The sequence below is a fragment of the Talpa occidentalis genome, unplaced genomic scaffold (assembly GCF_014898055.3).
Source record: "Talpa occidentalis isolate TD23 unplaced genomic scaffold, MPIMG_talOcc4v2.1 talOcc4.15, whole genome shotgun sequence".
NCBI lineage: Eukaryota > Metazoa > Chordata > Mammalia > Eulipotyphla > Talpidae > Talpa > Talpa occidentalis.
The window spans coordinates 21147499-21167342 of record NW_023601543.1 but is presented as its reverse complement, the minus strand read 5'-3'; the positions used below and the strand labels follow the sequence as shown (position 1 = coordinate 21167342).

General features: G+C 48.3%; 1 protein-coding gene across 1 annotated transcript in view; it reads right to left on the bottom strand.

Annotated features, from left to right (window-relative positions):
- The window catches only part of KIAA1210 (KIAA1210 ortholog), a 54484-nt gene extending 35568 nt beyond the window's left edge, over positions 1 to 18916 (bottom strand). Inside the window, exon 1 of the mRNA XM_054695589.1 lies at positions 18837 to 18916. The gene's annotated coding sequence lies outside the window, so the exon portion shown is untranslated. The remainder of the gene's footprint in view (positions 1 to 18836) is intronic.
- Between the last annotated feature and the right edge of the window lie 928 nt (positions 18917 to 19844).

Below are 19844 nucleotides of genomic sequence, written 5' to 3'. Positions count from 1 at the left end.
CTCCATCTTTAGCAGACTGAGGAATCTCCACACAACTCTCCATAGTGGTTGGACCATTTTGCACTCCCACCAGCAGTGCAGGAGAGTTCCTTTTTCTCCACATCCTTGCCAACATTTGTTGTTGCTAGTTTTTTTTAATATGTGCCACTCTCACTGGTGTAAGATGGTATCTCATGGTAGTTTTGATTTGCATTTCCCTGATTATCAGTGATGTTGAACCTTCTTCCATATGCCTATTGACCATTTGCATTTCCTCTTTGGAGAAGTTTCTTTTTAGCTCTTCTGCCCATTTTTTGACTGGGTTATTTACTTTGTTTTTGTTGAGTCTCGCTAGCTCTTTGTAGATTTTTGGCCACACAGTAATTTTAAATGTTCTAGTTGTCGACATTTGAAAGAGCGAAAAGAAGCAAGTTACTTATAACACTATTTTATTAAACTCAGTAGGAACAAAGTAGTATTTCAAGTCATAATTATTATAAAAATAATGGGACCAGATCCCATAAGGCCCAGGGTAAGGTTCTGGGATTTTGCTCAGCATGATGGCAAGTCACTAGGGGTTGTAAGCAAGGGTTGATGTGACTGATGTGGGTACTGAGTGGACAACAGGGAGGCTAAGGTGGAGCCTAGAAACATCTTAGAAATGGAGGCAAGCTATGAGGCAGAGAAGACTTGTCCTGGAAGAGGAACCTCCTTGCTTCCCAACTTAGCAGGATGTGATTTCCCTCCCAACAAGGTGGGCCCCACCCCCAGGTTATTCCCCTGTGTAGAACTGAGGTCTCGGGCCCCTCTTGTTGTATTCCCAGGTGTCCCGGCAATGAAGAACCCTTGGTGTGGAGTCCATATGGCTGGGTTAGGCCCTCGTGGAGGGGGTTTTAGGAACAGATGCCCTGGCCCTTCCTACTTTACAACCACCACCACAGACAAAACTTCTTTCTCTTTGCCCTCCGGCTGAACTGATTAAATAGAACTTGGCTCCCCAAGCTTCTCCTCATAGAGGAATGGCTATATTTCTTTCATGTATCACCTATGGCTAATATAAGTTTATAGTGAATTGGTTCTTTAATTATACCAGGGGATCTTTGATAGTGGCCTGGGGATTGCCTCCCCTGGTCTTCACTTTTTTTCATGATATTTAGATATTTAGAACAACTGTCACCTTACTTGGTAATGTTCTCTCTAATATACCAATCTGACCAGGAGCCTGTCCTGCTTAACTAGTTCAACATCCCTCCTGCTGCCTGCAGGGTGAAAACCAAGTTCTCAATAGTCAAGGCCCTCCAAATCTGGTGTTCCCTGCCACCCCCTTCATTCTACCAGGAGTTTACACCCTCATGTCATGGTCCCTCAGAATCACTAGTCTCTCCCTAAACACACTGTGTTCTTTCATGTTCTCTGGACTCTTCACAGAGCTGTCTGCTTGACTGGAACACCACCTCCCTAACCCCCATGTCCTTGAAATCCTTGGAAACATACTTCAAAGGTTCCACCCACACCCCACCCTTGACCTTTTGCACATGCCTCTGTCATGGCGGCTATGACTTGAAACAGGGACCACATTTTGCGTACCTGGATTTCACCAGCGCCTCACCTGTGTGATACCAGGCACACAAGGGGGTCGCTCTGTTTTTACTGATGGATGACTGCAGCAGTTGTGCAGGGGGAGGTGGCAGGGGGTGTTTGCAGTGGCAAGAATCAGTAGTAATGTCCCCTATGGGGACAATTTAAGATACTTTCAGTAAAAGACCCCTTTGCAAGAGGTCCCATGAAAAAGCTGGCAGGCTGAGTAAGGAAAGAGAAAATAGTATAAGTTTTCATCCAGTAAATCGATAAAGTTTTCAGTCTTCAGTATAAAGTTTCACATCCAAGCAGCATAACGTCGTGTAATAAGGGTCATCAGGAGGCCTGGCCCAGCAGAGATATAAAGTTTTATTATCAATCATTATTTAAATGCCTACTTGGTCTTGGCCAAACTGATGCTGAAAGCCTCAGAGCCACCTTTTCCTTCTCAGATTGTCTGGACTTGAGGGCTGAACAAGGACTCTAGAGGGTGGCCAGTAGGAAGAGAGAAAAAGCAAGGGGGAAAATCATGTCTTCCGAGTTTGCTGAAAAAAATTTTTTTAGAGGAAATACTGTATGACCCTGCAATTCCACTCTTGGGGATTTATTTTTCTTTTAAAGATTTTATTTATGCATAGAAGAACTGGGGTGGGGCCTCCCTGGTGGTGCAAGGGGTTAAGCACCGCACTATGAAGCAATCCGCAGCCTCTGCAGCACGAGTTCGATCCCCGGCCAGCCAAGGAGAAACCCACATGGTGCAGCAGACCTCTCCTGTCTCTCCCACTGCTCCCCTCAGCAGTGTACTTCAGTCAGTCTGCCTGTTCCGTTCCCCACTCTCTGATGAATCCTCTCCTCCCTCAACCCACGACATCTCTGGCCTGAACCCCAGCTCTTGTGTGCATAAATAAATCTTAAAAAAAAAAAGAACTGAGGTGTACACTAGAGTTATGGGGGGGGGGGTGAGAGGATTCACCAGAGACAGAGTGGGGAGCAGAAATACTCTGCTGAGGGGAGCAGCAGGTGAGACAGGAGAGGTCTGCTGCACCATATGTGGGTTAGCTCTCTGGCTGGGGAGCAAACTAATGCCACAGTGGTTGGTGATAGCTTGACAGTGCTGAGACTTTAATCCCTGTACCACCAGGGAGGCCCCTGTTGAAATTTTTTAACCAAAGTCTGGTTCAGCTTCAAAGATTCAAGAGACTTTGCTTGATGGCTTTGTTGCCTTCCCAGAGTGGGAAATGCCGATGGAAAGCAGCTGGCCTCATTTAAAAAAGAAAAAACTAAAAGGATAAAATATTTTTCATAGTGTGTGGTAGGCAGATTCTGAAATAGCCCCCAAGACTGCACCCCCACATCCCTCCTCCCCTGTGTGTATGCCCGTCAATCTCCCCTTGAGTGGTGGTGGGCCTGACCTAATCAGGTGAGCACTTTTGAAAAAGAATCTAGAGGTCACATACCAACATCAGAGGGTCAAACGTACGGCAAATGCCCTCCCCACTGACCCTGAAGGAACAAACAACCATGCTGTGAGGGCCTCGTGGCAGGGGACAGCAGGCAACTCCAGTAGCTGAAAACAATCCCAGGTTGACAGCTATCAAAAGAGCAGAGACCCTCAAACCTACAACCTCAGAGAACCGAATTCTGCCAAGTACCAGTCAGTTGGAGGAAAACCTGAAACCTCAGATGCTCCATCAGCCCAGGCTCACAGGCTGATGACGGCCTTGAGACACTGAGCAGAGAAACCAGCTGGACTCAAAGAAGCTGAGAGATAGGAACTTGGTGTGGTTCTAAGACACTGCAATTTCTGTCATTTGTTACACAGCAACAGAAAATGACTACAATCCCTACAGGCCCCAGTTCTCACCGAGGAAGAAATCAAAAGTGGGGCAGGTTTGGAGCCGTGCAAGATGTAACACAGAACCGTGAACACAGGGGGACAGGCTGCTCCCCGCCCCAGCATGCCCACTGCAAACACTTCATGAAGAATATAGGTCGCTATTCTCTCAAGAGAGTTGTCCACTGAACAGGCTAGACCCCGCCAAGATCTCAGCACACACAAAAGCCCCCTGCAGGCTGATTGTGTTTGACCCGGATGTCCCTACCAGCAAGAGTGTCTCCAAGCCCACTGAAAGTATTGTTAGACTCTGCATTACGCTCTGTCATACTCCATGTGTGTGCCACCAAGCAGTGGATGAAGAGCCCCAGGCTTGACGATTCTAAGACTCAGTGTGGGCAGAGAAGGATGAGGAGTGCATTCCTCCTCGATACTGCCCAGCTAGTTCGGGAAGTAGTGTCTGTTGCCAAAATGCCAACTCATTGAGGAACCTGAGCCCCCGAGTGGAAAATATCAAAAAGGGTTGCTGTGCCCCCTACTAATAGTAGAACAGGCTAATCTCCAGTGGAGAGGCAACTGGGATGCCTCCCCCGTCCTCACTTCCTTGCCTGAGGTTGACAGGAGAGCACCCAAGGGTCGCCGGCCAGATCTCCCGATACAACCCTTGCGCTGCAGGATGGAGACGGCTGCCCCCATCACACCCTGAGCTCCAGAAGTCCTAAAAGTTAGTCAAAATGGCTCCAAGTTGGACAGTCCAAGCGAGTGTATCTGAGGCTTTCTTTTATTATGTATTTGTTCTGGGGTGGAGGTGAAACATCTCCAAGGTCAGGGAAAAGGCAGAAGAGTTGGGGGGGGGGGTGCTGCAGGGTGTAAATTTCACATGGCTTGTTAAAGTCTGTGGACGACAACCCAGATGCTTCTAGAAAAGGAGTCACCGGTAGTTATTCCCTAGGGAGGAGGTAGGGAAGATAACGGAGGAAGCGCTCTGGACCTTAAGGATGTATCCCCACCCCAAGCTGACCTGCTGGTGGCTTTTGTGAACGCAACTTGTAGCTTTTCAGTTTCATCTGTGGGCCCACCGCAGGGGAAGTGGGAGAAGCAGCCTCTGTATCACCCTGAGGTGATGATAAACAGCCCTTGGTCTCCCAGTTCTGGGGTGAAACAGAGGTCTTGGAGCGAACTGTGTCTGAACAGGACAGGAAAAGGGCAGCACGAGGGGTGATTGAAAGGCCCGGGAGATAAGAATGCCTCCAAGGATGTGAGGGCTGTGGCTCAATCAAGATATGAGCCTGGATGGTCTCACTCATAGCAGGAATCTAGAAAACTTAAATAAGGGACCAGGAAAATGAATAACTATAAGAAAGTGAAAATCAAAATCAACAAGCAACTATGAACCAGAGACACTCTATGGGGGGTGGGGGGCGGGGAGGGGAGGGATTGGGGTCAAAATAAGGGGGTTGCAATTGTATGGGGAATATAAAAATAAAATTTATTTTAAAAAAGATATGAGCCTTTAAGACGTCAGGTTTCAGGGCCTCCCCGGTGGCGCAGCGGTTGAGCGCTGGGTTGCGAAGCTGCCCGCAGCCTCTGAGGCGCCGGTTCGATCCCCGGCTGCTCCCCGGCCACCGGATGAGGGTCCCACATGGTGCGCAGACCTCTCCTGCCGCCCGCTGCTCCCCTCAGCAGTGTACTTCGGTCCTTCTGCCTGCTCTGCTCCCCGCTCTGGCTCTGGTGAATTCTCTCACCCTCCCGCGCTTCTGACTGTACCCAGTGCTTGTATAAACAAAAACAAACGAATAAATAAATAAAAACACATGCCTCTTTATAAAAAAAAAAAAAAGAGAAATTTCCTTTAAAAAAAAAAGATGTCAGGTTTCAGTCCCTTTATTCTCATTGAGAGCCCTGTGGGCAGACAAAAAGGCAGCTGACTGCTTGGAGTTGTGGGGAGTTAACCAAGGGTTCTCTGGTCCTCAATTCTCTCCCTTGACCCCAGCTGCGATGCTGCCTCCTCTTTCTACAAGGTCTAAAAAATCCACCATGATAATCAGTCCCCTTGAACCAGAAAACAAAGTCAGAACATTATTTCCCATGGGCTCTCTCTTTTTTTCTCTCTCTCTTTAGTTTCCAAAAGTCTATTGTTGTTGTTGTTTTTTTTTTTTTTTTAGTTGAAGTGACATTGCGTTCCAACATTATATAAATTCTGGGTGCACCGTTGAGGATCACCATGCATCTATACTACTTCAAGTTCACCAGTAAAAGTCCAATTCTATCCGTGGCCACATCCGTCACCCTTTTTTTTGATCACCCTCTCCTGGTAGCCACTAATTGGGCAGACCTTCATGCTCAGACCTATTTTAGGTGCTACAGAGGCCGTGACAAAATAAAATTGTTAATATTGACTGGACATTTCATATGTGCAGAAGCCGTGAGAAGTGTTTTTGCATCATCTCATTTCAAATCCTCAGAGCAATCCTGACGCAGCAACTGTGTCTCCTCACCCCTCACATTTTGTAGGAATGAGGAAACTGAAAGGCTTCCTGGGTCACACAGGGGCCTGGAGAAGGCAAGATTCGAACCAAGGCAATTTGAGTCCAGAGTCATTAAGTTTTACATGAAATCAGTCCACTCCCTGATGACAATGAAAACAACACACACTAAAAATGTACCACAGTGCTTGACAGGGAATCAGAAGGCCTGGGTTCTGACTCCGCCCTTCCAACAAATTAGCCTTATGGCCTTGCCCCTAGCTATTGGCTGTGCCTCAGTTCCCACCTTTGCAAAATTGAGGGCTAAGACAAAACTTATGTATTCTCTTATGATATTTTACGGCAAGGAATCATTTTACGACAAAGACCCAAGGCTAAACCCTAAGGTATTGACTATACATAGGATATATAGGAGGGGCCCCAAGTTTTAGAACAGGAAGTTGGAGTGTGCATTCCTCATCCCTGGGATCCAGGGGGTCAGAGGGTAGAAATGAGGTGGGGGAGTAAAGATGAAGCCAGAGAAGTGTGTCCAAAATACACTGCAACACCAAGTTGGGCAAGAAACCAAAAAGCAAGTCTAGAGAACTGAGATCTGGATGGAAATGAGGTCCCAGAACAAGGGAAGGGGAGCATGAAGTGCGGGAGGATGGGCGTAGGAGGCAGTCTCCTCACTGGAGGTCTTAGAGGGTGCTTTTGTGGCAGCTCCATTTACAGCAGTGAAAGGAACTAGGAGTCCTGTCGGTGTGGGCAGGCATAATCAGGAAAGGCCTGGTAGAGGAAGCTTACCTTAAGATGGCCCATTGGTGTGACAAACAAGTCTGTTGACAGCTTGAGCACTTAAGACACTAAGAGTCAGCACAGGTGAGTTGAGGATGGGGGCAGAGAGGACAAATGACACCCCTACACCCTAGGTAACCAGGAAGAGCCTGAGGATTCTGGAGTGAAGGGCTTGGGGAAATGAGACTTGCCATCCCTTTCACCCAGGGTCAACTCTGCTCTCACACCTGACTCTCATACTTCTTTGGCCCAGTGCCCAGAAAAGAAACTTCTGGAACAATACTGGCAGGTCATAGGAAGGTGGCTCTAGGACCAGGGACACCAGAGAGTGACAGACAGGAAAATGGAGTGCCCCAGGGTCTAGGATTAGATAAGACACCAAGAGAAAGAGATGAAATGAAAGAGGGCCTGGAGGGCCTCCCCTGGTGGCGCAGCGGTTGAGCGCTGGGCTGCGAAGCTGCCCGCGGCCTCTGCAGCGCCGGTTCGATCCCCGGCCACCCGGCGAGGGTCCCACATGGCGCGCAGACCTCTCCTGCCGCCCGCTGCTCCCCTCAGCAGTGTACTTTGTCACTCTGCCTGTTCTGCTCTCCGCTCTGGCTCTGGTGAATTCTCTCGCCCTCCTGCGCTTCTGACTGTACCCAGAATAAAATAAATAAATAATAAATAAATGAATGGATAAATCTTTAAAAAAAAAAAAAAAGAAAGAGGGCCTGGAGTTGGGTTAGCCTAGATGGCAGTTAATGGGGGAAGAGAGAAAGGCCCAGGGGGCCAAGGGCACAAAGGAGAGCCCTGGTTCCCTCTTCTGTGTGGACTTCAAGCTGCAGAAGCAGAGAGGATCCTGAGAGGCAGTACTCAAGCATCCTCACACTCATCCCCTCAAGCCACGCCATTCCCAAGCAGGGAGAGGAATGACATTACCACTCTGAAGAAGTAAATGAGAATGACGTGGGTTACCCCATGAGGGTAACTACCTCAAGGTGGAAACGAGGCAGCAAGAACCAGGAGAGCCCATATATCTATTGGGCTTCCTTAAACTTGAAGGCACGTTAAGCCCTAGTCAGAATGGCCTGGGAAAATAAAGACCACCCTAGGAGTGGTAGGGAGGTGACTGCCTCCTTCCCAACTGGACACTGCTCTGTTGTCCACCTGAGAGTATGAGGGAGGCACACCTCCACAAAGTGAGGAATAACTGAGATAATGCTTGCAAAACAGCAAGCATTCTCTCATTTATTCCTCACTTCCTGCTCTGCTCTAAATTAGCTGTGAGGTCTTGAGGACACCAAGTCCTTTCTCTGGACCTCAGTTTCCTTACCTAAGAACCATGGGATTGAACTGGACTTGGGGCCTAGGGTTTCCTTTCAGCCCAGGACGAGAAATAAGAGCTGTCATGGAGCCATCTTCAAAGTGCCCATTTCATCCCTAGAGAGGCTTGAGTTTGCAGAGGCCCATTCACTACAGGCCTTTGGCCAAAAAACCAGCTTTCAGAAGCTCGCCCATATGTTCAGAAAACCCTCCAACCTCTTTAGAAACCTAAGGCATTTTTCCCTTTTAAAAAATGCATAGGGTTGCTGGAGTTAAATTTAACTTCAATTCCCACCCATTCTTTCTCTACCTTCAAATAATCTTTTAAAAAAGATTCAGATCAGGAGTTCATCCCTGTCAGAGAACTACTGATAAGTACCCCTCATCCTAGAGCGTTTCCTTCTTCCTCCAACTCTGAATAAGCAAACAGAAGCCGTTTGTATAGGAAATAAGGTCTTTTAAAATTATTTATCTATTTTTTAAGTTTTTTACATCATTGTTCCTTTTTAAACAATATTTGCTTCCCCCCACCCCCTCGGGTGTAGTCCCCCTAGAGTTTCCTTCCCCAGTGCCCCCGTGCTCCATCACCTCAGTCCCCTGTGCTCCTCCCTCCTCCCTCCGATTCTTTGAGCCATTGGTCTTTTGTTTCTGGAGTCATAGGCACAGAAGAAATACCTCTTACCAGTGAAAGTGAAAATATGTCCTTCAAAAACAGGAGACTTATTGGGGGTTACTGGGCACTTTCCCCACCTCACTGTCTGAATGGGTGCCGAGAGATACCCTCCCAGCGAGCAGGGAACAAGCGCTGACTCCTCTGTCCGCGTGCTTTATGCAAACTCAGGAGAACAGACTTTTCTTTTCCTGCTTTACCTACTGGCTTTGGCCTATCACGTGAATAGGCCCCTGTCCTTCCCTCAGCCACAGGGGTCTCAGAAAAGTCACCCTTTGACTTACCCTCCTCTCCATTTTTCCTGGACATTTGGGCTTAAGGGGAGATCTGAGTACAGTAAGAAAGGGCAAATAACAGGGCCTCCCCGGTGGCGCAGCAGTTGAGCGCTGGGCTGTGAAGTTGCCCGCAGGCTCTGCAGTGCTGGTTCGATCCCCAGCTGCCAGCGAGGGTCCCACATGGCGCACAGACCTCTTCTGCCGTGCCCGCTGCTTCCCTCAGCAGTGTATTTCGTCAGTCTGCCTGTTCTGCTCCCCGCTCTGACTCTGGTGAGTCCTCTCACCCTCCCGTGCTTCTGACTGTACCCAGTGTTTGTATAAATAAATAAATAAATCTTAAAAAAACAAAAAAGAAAGGGCCAATAACAAAATGCACAACTTAAGGGATAGGCTGCTCCGGGGCCCCAGAGGTCCACAGCACAAGAGAAAAGGGATAATGACCTTGCAGATATAAAAATACAAGACTTTATCCATCTTTAGCAGCAAACTTCTGTGAACTGCAGGGCCCACCTCTTGTTGCTCTTTTCTTCCCCATATCTGCACTTTCCCAACGTGTGTATCTCTTCTTTCTGCACCACTCTTGTTCCCAGCCCTCATTCTGAACATCTCCTTACGCGTTAGAGTAGATAACCAAACTATATTGTTATACTTTGCTGTGTTTGTAACAAGGAAAATTCCAAATGTTCAACTTAGATGAATAAAATATTTTATGTTTCTACTTAAAAAAAAAAGAATCAAGTTGCTTTAAGAAAATAGGGCTCTTTGTTCGATATTTCCTATTGTGCCTCTGCCCCAGTGGATGAAACTCCTCCCTCCCCTGTCAGGTTCTGACTCTTTGGAGGATTAAAATCTAAAACTAGTGAGGATCCTGACAAGCTGTGTGACCTGGGGCTTGTCATACAACCTCTTCATGCCTCAGTTTCTTTTCCAGAAAAAGACCTTGTCTGGGGACAGAATTTGGGAGATGGAGGGAGTAGGTAGGACATCGTAACATCGTGTCTTTTGCAGTGTTCTTGATTATCTTTTCCACTGTTTTCTCAGCAGACATTCCTTTATCGCACAAAGAGAAATCTGGGTTCCGAGAAGCAGGCATAATGTAGCTGCAAAAAGGTTAAGCTATGGAGTTGAATAAATCTAGGTTTGAATCCTGGCTCTTATCAATGTTCATGAGCAAGTCATTGAACTTTTCATAACCTCAATTTCCTTAGCTGTTAAGTAGGGCTAAGAGTTGAACCTTCAGCATAGACTATCACTCAGTTGATAACTGTTTGTTGAGTGCCTACTGTGTGCTAAGAGAACTGTGTTCCAAAAACAGAAGGGGGCTGTTCTAGAAAATTGGGTGAATCAACTCATAATGCTCTTCATGTGAAGTATAACACATAATACGCATGTTAGCTGTTGATATTTTCATTATTACACTCCCTCCTCGACCGAAAGGCTTCCCTTCCCATGGTGTGAATGGCCTATGCTCCCTGCTCTTCATCTGTTTCCCAAACATGGGGATGAGATTTCCCACAGTTCTCCACGCTGTCTCCAGTAACCCTTCGGTGGCCTAAAGCTTTGTAAAGTGGTTATCCACAAACCTCGAGGTCTGGGGCCCATGGCTGTGTGGGATTCAACCTGTGTCCAGGGCCCATTAGCTGCCACTGGATTAACTGGTCACAGATAAGGCTTGAGTTTCAACTCCAGAGGCCTGGGAAACCCACTGGCCCCAGGAGGCTTCTCTCCGGACACATGGGCACACGGTGACTTCTTACAGGTAACTCCCAGGCCGGATGAGGCTGCTGAGGCTCCTTACTAACACTGCATTTGTGACTCAGCCCCAGGTTTTACCTTTCATCCTAGCCCATCAAAACAGTTCAGACAACCCTTCTGGACACAGTGATGGCAGAGCAAGGAGAATCCTTTCCCCTTTTCTCCTCCCACGAAAAGACTCTTATTTAGCATTCTTGTTCCATGCCAACAGCACAAACTTTCGTTTTCATTTTCCCATGAACAGAAATGGGATTATGACTAGTTAATTGGTTATGTGAACATATTGCAAAATTTACTGGCTCCCCCCACCCCCAAGTCTAGCAGGAAAGAGACAAAGTTGTCTTCATAGACTTAAAGCATGTGTTCTATCCTGTCGCTTACGTAGGGATTCTATGACCCAAAAGTTAAAGCCAGGAGTCACATAAAGAAAATTTAACAATGGTACCTCCACAGTGCATTCCTTAGGAAGGAAGAAACTAAATCCTGCCTTGTCTTCCTCTAGCATCTGCGTATCTTCAGTCAGGACAACTTAGAGCCAGAAGCCACCCTAGCCAAGAATAATTACATTCTTAATGCCCATGACTCACTGTTCCTATCTATATAAACTAAATTCAAACTTGTGTTTCATGGAATAGCTCTCACGGTAAAATCTTCGGACTCCTTCCCAACCTTGTGTCCTTGCTTTAATTATTTAATAATCTCTTTGTCTAATTATCATTGAGACTTCATTTTCAGCCAACAGTTAAAAGTTCTTTGTTTATCACTTTTGGTGACAAGGCAACTCATGCTTATTGAGGATGACCTATGTGCCTGACGGAACCAATCATGTCCATTTCACAGATGTCACAACTAAGGCACAGGAAGGCAAGTCATGGCCACTCAGTAAGTAGCACCATGAGGATTCAAACCTATGACTGACTCCAAAGCCCCAGGTTCTCTCCCCTCTATGATGCCAAACATTTTCAGCATGTGTGGGTGGGGACCTCTCAGGCCAGACTCGATGCTGAGTGAGGGAGCCCTGGAACACGTGTGCATTTCAATGATGGGCTTCTTCTCCCTCACCTGGGCCAGAAGAACCGTCCTCCTTTATGAGAAGCCTGGGAGCCAGGCTGGTCCCTACACTGCTTTGGGTTTCCCACCCCAGCACCATCTTCCATGCCTCCTTAAAATGGCCCCCGGGGCCAACAGCCACACTACTGGCTAGGTGACAACAGAGGAGGACCCAACTTTGTCAGGTGCTCCTGGCTCCCTGCTGCTTTCCAATACAACCTTCCCAAGGCAGAACTTATGCACAGAATCTAAACAAAAGCAAACTCAGAACATAAACCTTACCCTATAACCTTACACACATAGAGTTTCATACTCATTAAAGGTCCTCCCCCAAATTCTGTTGACATACAGTTAGGGAAGTACCGGGAATGTAATTACATCATTTTTATGACTCCCATTTTATAGCTGAGAAAACCAAGATTCAAAGAGACCTGGCAACAAGCTTACAGTGATGCTATGAGGGCTGAGAGCTAGGGTTCTACTTTCTGTACTGGGCACTGGGTACAAGCTTTATTGCTCTTGCATTAGCTCAGCTATTCTCAATCCTCTGAGGACTAGGTCCCATTATTATCCCCATTTTATAGATGAGGAGGCTGAGGCTGAGAAGACTTAGATGACACACCCAAGATCCCAAAGCTAGGAAGTAGAAGGCCATGGACACAAAGCTAGCACGCTGTGATCCCAGAACCATGCTCTATTAGACTACAGGGCCTCAAACATTGGAAGCAGCTAGCCCCGTGTGGGTATTTAATTTTATGTTAATTTAAATGAAATAAAATTAAAACCCAGTTTCTCAGTCATATTAGCTGCAGTGCAAGTGCTCTATAGCCATGCGTACCTCGTGGCTCTCATGTTGGACAGCATGTTTACAGAACACCATGGAAATTTCCATTACCACAGAAATTCCTATTGGCAAGTACTGGTCTGAACACTTACGGTGGTCTTCCTCAGATTTTTATTTCGGTAAAATGTTATTTGATTAAGGCAGGGTTTCTCAATTTGACACTGCTGACATTTGGGGCTGGAAAATTCTTTGTGTGGGGGACTCTTCCTGTGCCTTGTATGATGCTGAGTAGTATGCCCGGGTTCTATCCACTAGATGTCAGTAAAGCACCTTCCCCCTAGTTCTGACAACTAAATATATTTCCAGACAGGGCCGAACACCCCCTGAAGAGCAAAACTGCTCCCCATCCCTATATGTACATGAAGTAATCAAATGGCAGATCTTTTCAGTAACTCTGCCTGGCCTTCCAAAAGCGAGCCTGTTCAAGGAAGCCCATTATAGCAACATGCATTGAATGGCTGGTGTCCATAGCTAGTGAAGACTTGCTGAAGGGGTAAAACCATTTAAGTGGTAGGATATGAAGATACTGAGGGATGACTACAGTGTACCATAGGATGACTATGCACAGCCTAACTCTGAAATGGCAAAGGAAGGGTAAACAAATGAATTGCTTTAAGAAATAAAAAGAACGTTAAAGCAGATCGACTAGGAAACAAGAGGATTGAACAACCACACTGCACACTATATTTTGGCTACTAATTTCCAAAAATAACAACAAAACAATTGTGCTGCTTGAGAAATTGGTGAAAGAATCCCCCAAATGCTAAAGTTGACGCAATAGAAAATGGACTATTGAAGATGTCAAAAGAAACCAGAACAAACATTCCCCATATAAAGTGCTGACATTTTGGTTACGGATGAAATAATACTTTTTCCACATTTTAAATATTTCCCAGGGAACAAAACCGCCCTACAAGGAATGGAACTCTGCTTAGAATGCTGCTAAACTAGAGCTTTAAAAACCATACCCTCCTAAATGGATTTTGTTTTGTTTTGTTTTGTTTTGTTTTAAAGAGGCATATATTATTTATTTATTTGTTTGTTTTGTTTTTGTTTATACATGCACTGGGCACAGTCAGAAGCGCGGGAGGGTGAGAGAATTCACCAGAGCCAGAGCGGGGAGCAGAGCAGGCAGAAGGACCGAAGTACACTGCTGAGGGGAGCAGCGGGCGGCAGGAGAGGTCTGCGCGCCATGTGGGACCCCCCTCTGGTGGACGGGGAGCAGCCGGGGATGGAAACGGCGCCGCAGAGGCCGCGGGCAGCTTCACAACCCAGAGCTCAACCGCTGCGCCACCGGGGAGGCCCTGGATTTTGTTTTATACAAAGAAATAGTTGAGAGATAAACTTTTGGTAAGCTGGTAAATATGGCAAGTAGTTTATTCAAAACCTTGCCAGCCTTCCCTGCGCCCCCCCGCCCCCCCAACGCACACACATCCTGCAGAAGGAGAGTCTGACGGCCTGGGACAGCGCCCCACAGCCTCCCTGCCTGCTCTCCCCCTCCATTCTCCTCCCCCCCACTAGTCCCTGGGTGCTCTGAATCCTCTCATGAAAGGAAAACCTCAGGGCAGATGCCCCCAGGGTGCACACAAGTTAGTAAAATGCAGTACCCACTCTCGGCCTCTTGCCAGGGAACTGGCATTAACCACCTTTCTCATAAAACTAGAAGAAAATTCAAGGAATGGAACTCTGCTTAGAATGCCGCTAAACTAGAGCTTTAAAAACCATACCCTCCTAAGTGGATTTTGTTTTATACAAAGAAAACAGGGAAGAAGGGAAGGAGAGAAGGAAGGGAACTGCCACAAGGATATTTAGTGACCACATTCAACATTTAATGACAGTGAGGGATGGAAGTTGGGTCTGAGCTGGCAAGCTGAGTAGCTGCAGCTACACATTTCTGGTGCTTTCTGCCAGCCTGTATTCGCCTTCCCCAAAAGGCAGCTCACAAAGAGCCAGGCTGTGTGTTTCTCACTGCTCCCTGAGTGCACACTGGCCTGGGGTTCGGGAGAACTGGTTGCAGATGGGGAGACAGCCACTGGAGGAAGAGGTGCAGTTGGCTGTCCTCCAGCCTCCAGGTGCCAGGGGTCTAGCTGGGGCCTAGAGCGAAGGCATCTCCTCCTCCCCTGACCACCAGCAAGAGGAACTCACAAAAAGTCCATCTTTGTGGACTCCAGTTCTCAAAGAACGGCCCACGTTGCTGAGTCTCAGAAGTTCTGCAGTCCAGGAGAATAGGCTGGTACTTCATTCATTTACAGCAGTTCTTCCCAGGACAGCTGCATTCCAACACATCAGGACGATCTGTATCATCTTGATAAATATATTATTACTGGCATTGGATGCTGCTCTGATTCTTCATCTTTTGGCTAGCTCCAGGAGTCCTCTTTATCTCCAGTGTTTTGAAGACTACTAGGGTGCACCAGAGGCATGCCCCAGTACCCCCAAACTTGCATGCTCTAAAGGGATCCTGCCACCCATGGGCACAAAGTCAAAGACTCCTAATGTGAAAGTTCTTTAATAGAATTAGTGTGCACAGAGAAAGAGGAGGAGAAAAAATATTTTAATAATAATAGTTTCCCAATAAAACTCCCAAAATGACTCATCCCTTCGTGGGCTAGTACCCAGCCAAACAGAGGTGGCCTGAAGCAGGGCAGCTCAGGCCTGAAAACTTGCCACAAGTCTAAGGCACCTTCTAGAACCATAGGGAAGGGGCAGACAGGGCCAGGCAATTTTGGAAACAAAGGAGCAAAATCAAAACACAAGTCAAGATAAGGGCTGCCATCTCTCTCACCCAAATCTCTTCCAAGTGGCTCTTCCTGTCTCTCCTCCACCTGCCTCCTTCATAGCAGTACCAGCGTGCAGTCAGCCACAGGAACAGCCCTTTCTTCCCCAGAGCCCCTGACTCCTTGTTATATAGCTCCCCACTCTCCTAAGGGCAGGGAACATGGTACCTTCCTTCTTACGCAGATGTCTCTGTAACAAGACCTTCTAATGATGGAGGTCCCTGTCATCCTATCCACTCAACATGCCGGGTCTGCTCTCAGCCTCACCTTCCCAAATCCTCTTCTGAGAGTGGGGGACGCTGACTAGCATGATGTGAGGAACCCAGCAACCTGCAAGCTTCCTCACATGGCCAAGCAGCAAAGCGACACAAAAGCATCCAGTTCCTATCGGAATGCACATTGCCGGGTGGTAATCGGTTCGGGCCCCCTAGCCTATCGACACCGGCCAGCAAATTGGCAGAAAGCTGGCCCCTGGGTTTCAGGATGGTGATGTGCTAGCCAGGGGCGCCACGGTCTGCAGCCAGGTCAGAGAATGTGGACTTGCAGAGAAAGTCATGGTCCAGGTCCAGAACACCTGGAGGGGAAGGGGTACTGACATGGGAAAAAGGGGTGTAACAGGAGACATTGGGGTGGCCAAAAACAAAGGTGCCTTAACTCACTATTTAGCCTTGGGGTTACTACTATTTTCTCTCTTCTACTAATGAGCAGATTCACTGATCTTTTGATAATTGTCCTGTCACTTGCTTGTCATTTGATGTCTATGAAAGTAATGGAACTTAATAGCTAGTATCTTAAGCAAGAGCTATATCTAGGAGAACCAGTTCAGAATTTAAACACCAAAGCAGGTGCCCTAGCAACTCGGTTAGAGCAAAGTGTCAGGAGGCTCATGGCATGGAGTCAAGCCTATAAGGACATAGGTGGCTCTGAATACACCCATTGCCACCACTGGCCAAACACTTCTAAAAGTTAATAAATGTATACTCCTATTTATAAGATCTAAATGCAGTGGTGATCTAGAGAGGGAATCGAACCAATTCTGTGTTTTCACCCAAATTCAACTTGCAAGGCCTTCTGGGGTTCCTTGAAAGGCTGTACCCACCTTATATGGCCAAGTTGTGATTCTAAGATACCCCCTGGTGGAAGGTATTGGGGGGTGACAGAGGGTAGAAAAGAACCAAAAACTTACATAAGGAGCAGTAAATGTTTGAGCAGCCTGATTTCCCTCTGGCCTTCCTCTCCCCCTAACCCCAGAGCTCTGGAAAAAACTCAGAGAAGGGGACCCTAACAAATAATGAGGAGGCAGCATATTATACAGCTTGGAACAAATTTAGAAAATCAAGGCAATGCAGAAACCGTAAGGTGATTTTCTCCACTCACACAAATTCCACTCTCTATATCTCTCTTTCCTCCTGTCTCTCTTCCATGTCTTGCCCCCCAGGTCCTCCTTCTGCTCCTTCCCTTCCCTCTACATTCTCTCCTCCTGAGCTTATGCCTCCCCCGATCTCTCACAAACTGCTGTTTACTGGGTAGGCCACTACCTAAGAAAGCAGTAACATTCCTTCAACGAACATTCATGCCATCTTTCTCCTCTCCAAGTCGTCAATATCAACTTCTGTCATCTGGTGCTACCATGAGTTACAACATACACCCAAGGCCATAGGTTGAGGGCACAACAGCGAGGTGATTCCTGGAGCTGTAGTAATAAAATAATTTTTACAACCAGAAAAATGGCAGCATGTTGTGGATTGTGAGGAAGCAGAAGGGACAACTAGTCTACCCAAAGCTCCATGCCTAAACCACCTCTCTTTAGCATTCCAAAGGAAGTGCCACTGAAAAGTACATGGAATATTACACTTTGGGCCTGCAGGCCAAAGGCTGCCAGTCCCTGCCCATTCAATGCTCTTCCATGAGGGCACAGAACTGCGCTGGGGTGGGGGGGGCAAGGGAAGGCAAGCAACCACAACTGTGGGAGACCTGCAGAGCCGGGTGAGTGACTGGCTGTGATTCCAGGTACAGATGTTAGCTTCATGAATGACAATAGAAAATGATCATGTGCACTCACACACCCACTAATTAACCATATGACTCACATTGCTTAATACCTTAGTAAGAGAAGCCATTTGGAACTCATGCCACATCAATGAACTGGGAGATGGCGCCGCTTGGAACAGATTTAGAAAATTAAGAGAATTTGGAATATTTAAGGTAATTTTCCCACTCATCCAAATTCCCCTCTCTTTCCACCCTCTGCCCTACTACCTCTGGGGTCCCTTCCATTTCTTGCCCCCAGCACCCCTCTCCCCTTTATATCTCACCAGTCGGTTTATTTGCAATCATGCTAAGTGGTGTCAAAACAAAATGTCTCAGTGTATCAAGCACATTATTTAACTGAACTGTCACTGCTGGCATTAATGGTGTTACTGGTCAATGAAAATTAGCCTTGCAAAATCCAGGATTGTGGGGCGCTTTATTTTAAAATGGGGCGTTTTATTTATTTATTTTTTTAAAGATTTATTTATTTATACAAGCGCTGGGTACAGTCAGAAGCGCGGGAGGGTGAGAGAATTCACCAGAACCAGAGCGGGGAGCAGAGCAGGCAGAAGGACCGAAGTACACTGCTGAGGGGAGCAGCGGGCGGCAGGAGAGGTCTGCGCGCCATGTGGGACCCTCGCTCGGCGGCCAGGGAGCAGCCGGGGATCGAACCGGCGCTGCAGAGGCTGCGGGCAGCTTCGCAACCCAGCGCTCAACCGCTGCGCCACCGGGGAGGCCCGGGGCGCTTTATTTTAAACCACGTGGGCTAGGTTGGCACCGACGGCTTTGCCCCAGTCTCTCACTAACCCTCATGTTTTATAAACACCCTCCACCCGCAGTTCTCCCACCTCGGACCCTTGAGTCATTTCTCCCAACTCTGGCAAAGCCAAGGCTGCGGAGGTGCCACAAAGCACCCGTGCACCAAGAGGTCGGGCATCACCGTGCGCATGAAGGGAAACGCCGGGAAGATCGAGGTTATCGCACGTCACTCGCTGTGGCTGGGTGAAACTTTGCGCTCAGTGTCTCCCTCCTAAAGTCTACAATGAAATTAGTCCACAAACGGCCTCGGGAGTACGCCCCGCCAGGCCGGCCGGCCCCCGGCTGCCCGGTGAGTCAGGCAGGGGTGACGGCCGCAAGGAGGAAGCCTGCGAATCTTGAGCCGTGACAGGTCGGCGGGGTCCTGGAAACCTGGCCGGGGAAGCCCGCACCCCCTCTCCCGCCGCCGTTTTCCCACGCACAAGCAGGGCCACGTGCGCGCCCTCTCCCAGGAGCTCACCGCCCCATCCGCGGGCGCGACTCCGCCAGTTCGAGCCCCAAAACGGCGCGCGCCCCGCCCCCCAGCTCAGGGTCGCAACGCGCAGCGGCTCTTGGCTGCGAACGCCGGCTCGGGTGGGAGAAGCCCTGCGCCGCCGGCTGGCGCTCTGCCCCCCTCCAGTCTGCGGAGTCTAGGTGGAGCACTTGCTGCGCCCGCCACTTACTCTGGAATCTTCAGGCAACGGTAAAACCCAGCTACGGCGCTTTCGAGGGAGCCGCCCGTCGGGGACGCGCTGTACCTGCCGGGTCCGCCCCACGGGTCTGCCCTGGGGGTGCGCTGTGGCGTGCTCGCAGCTCCGCGGGGCCAGCACCCACACGCACGCAGCCGCAAACCCGCGGGCCCAGCCAGTCACACATGCAGTTTTTCTGTCTTCTAAACTTGGTTCAAGATGGGCTGAGCCCGTTCCTAACGCGGTTACATACTGTTCTCTCCGCTTTTCCCTTTGCCCCCAGCTTCCCCGCGACCCCAGCAGCCTTCGAATGCAACAGCAGACGCTCAGCTTCTGCAGCCGGTTTGCCTGCCGGGCTAACCAGCTCTAGCCGTCCTTTGGAGCGCCCTCCCCCCGCACCCCCCTCCCCCCAAGGTGTTAGTACAGACTATCCGGACTTGGCTTTGGAAACAAAATGTAAATAAGTACCTTCCAGGCAATTAAGATTCTTGGCGAGAGGTGAGGTGGGGGGCGGGGGCGGAGGGGTGGAGGGACACAGGGGAATAGGAGGCTGCAAGGCAATTGACAAAGGACCATTTTTTTATGACGTCCCATAATGAAATCTTTCCCTCCCTCTGTTATCGCCCTATTCCAGCTTAATTTCTTAGTTTTTTTGCATTGAGATAACATTGGTTTACCACGGTGTTTGTGTTTTAGAGGTGTAGAATCTCCGCCTTCAGGCACTTGCCATCTTACTCAAAGCAACATACAGATTCAAGGGAAGGGATTTTAAATTGCCAGGCTACAAGCATTCCCACCTCAATCTGAACGCTATTTGGGGTTCTTGTTCAGACCTAAGATAAACGATTTAAAGGAAGTCTGGTGTCACACATGTGAATGCACACACACACACACACACACAGACAGATGCAAGATTGTCCTAAAAGTTGTGAAATATCAAGCGCAAGTGAAAGGCCCCACCAAGATTGTGTGTATATTCAGTTATAACGTGGTTTACAATAC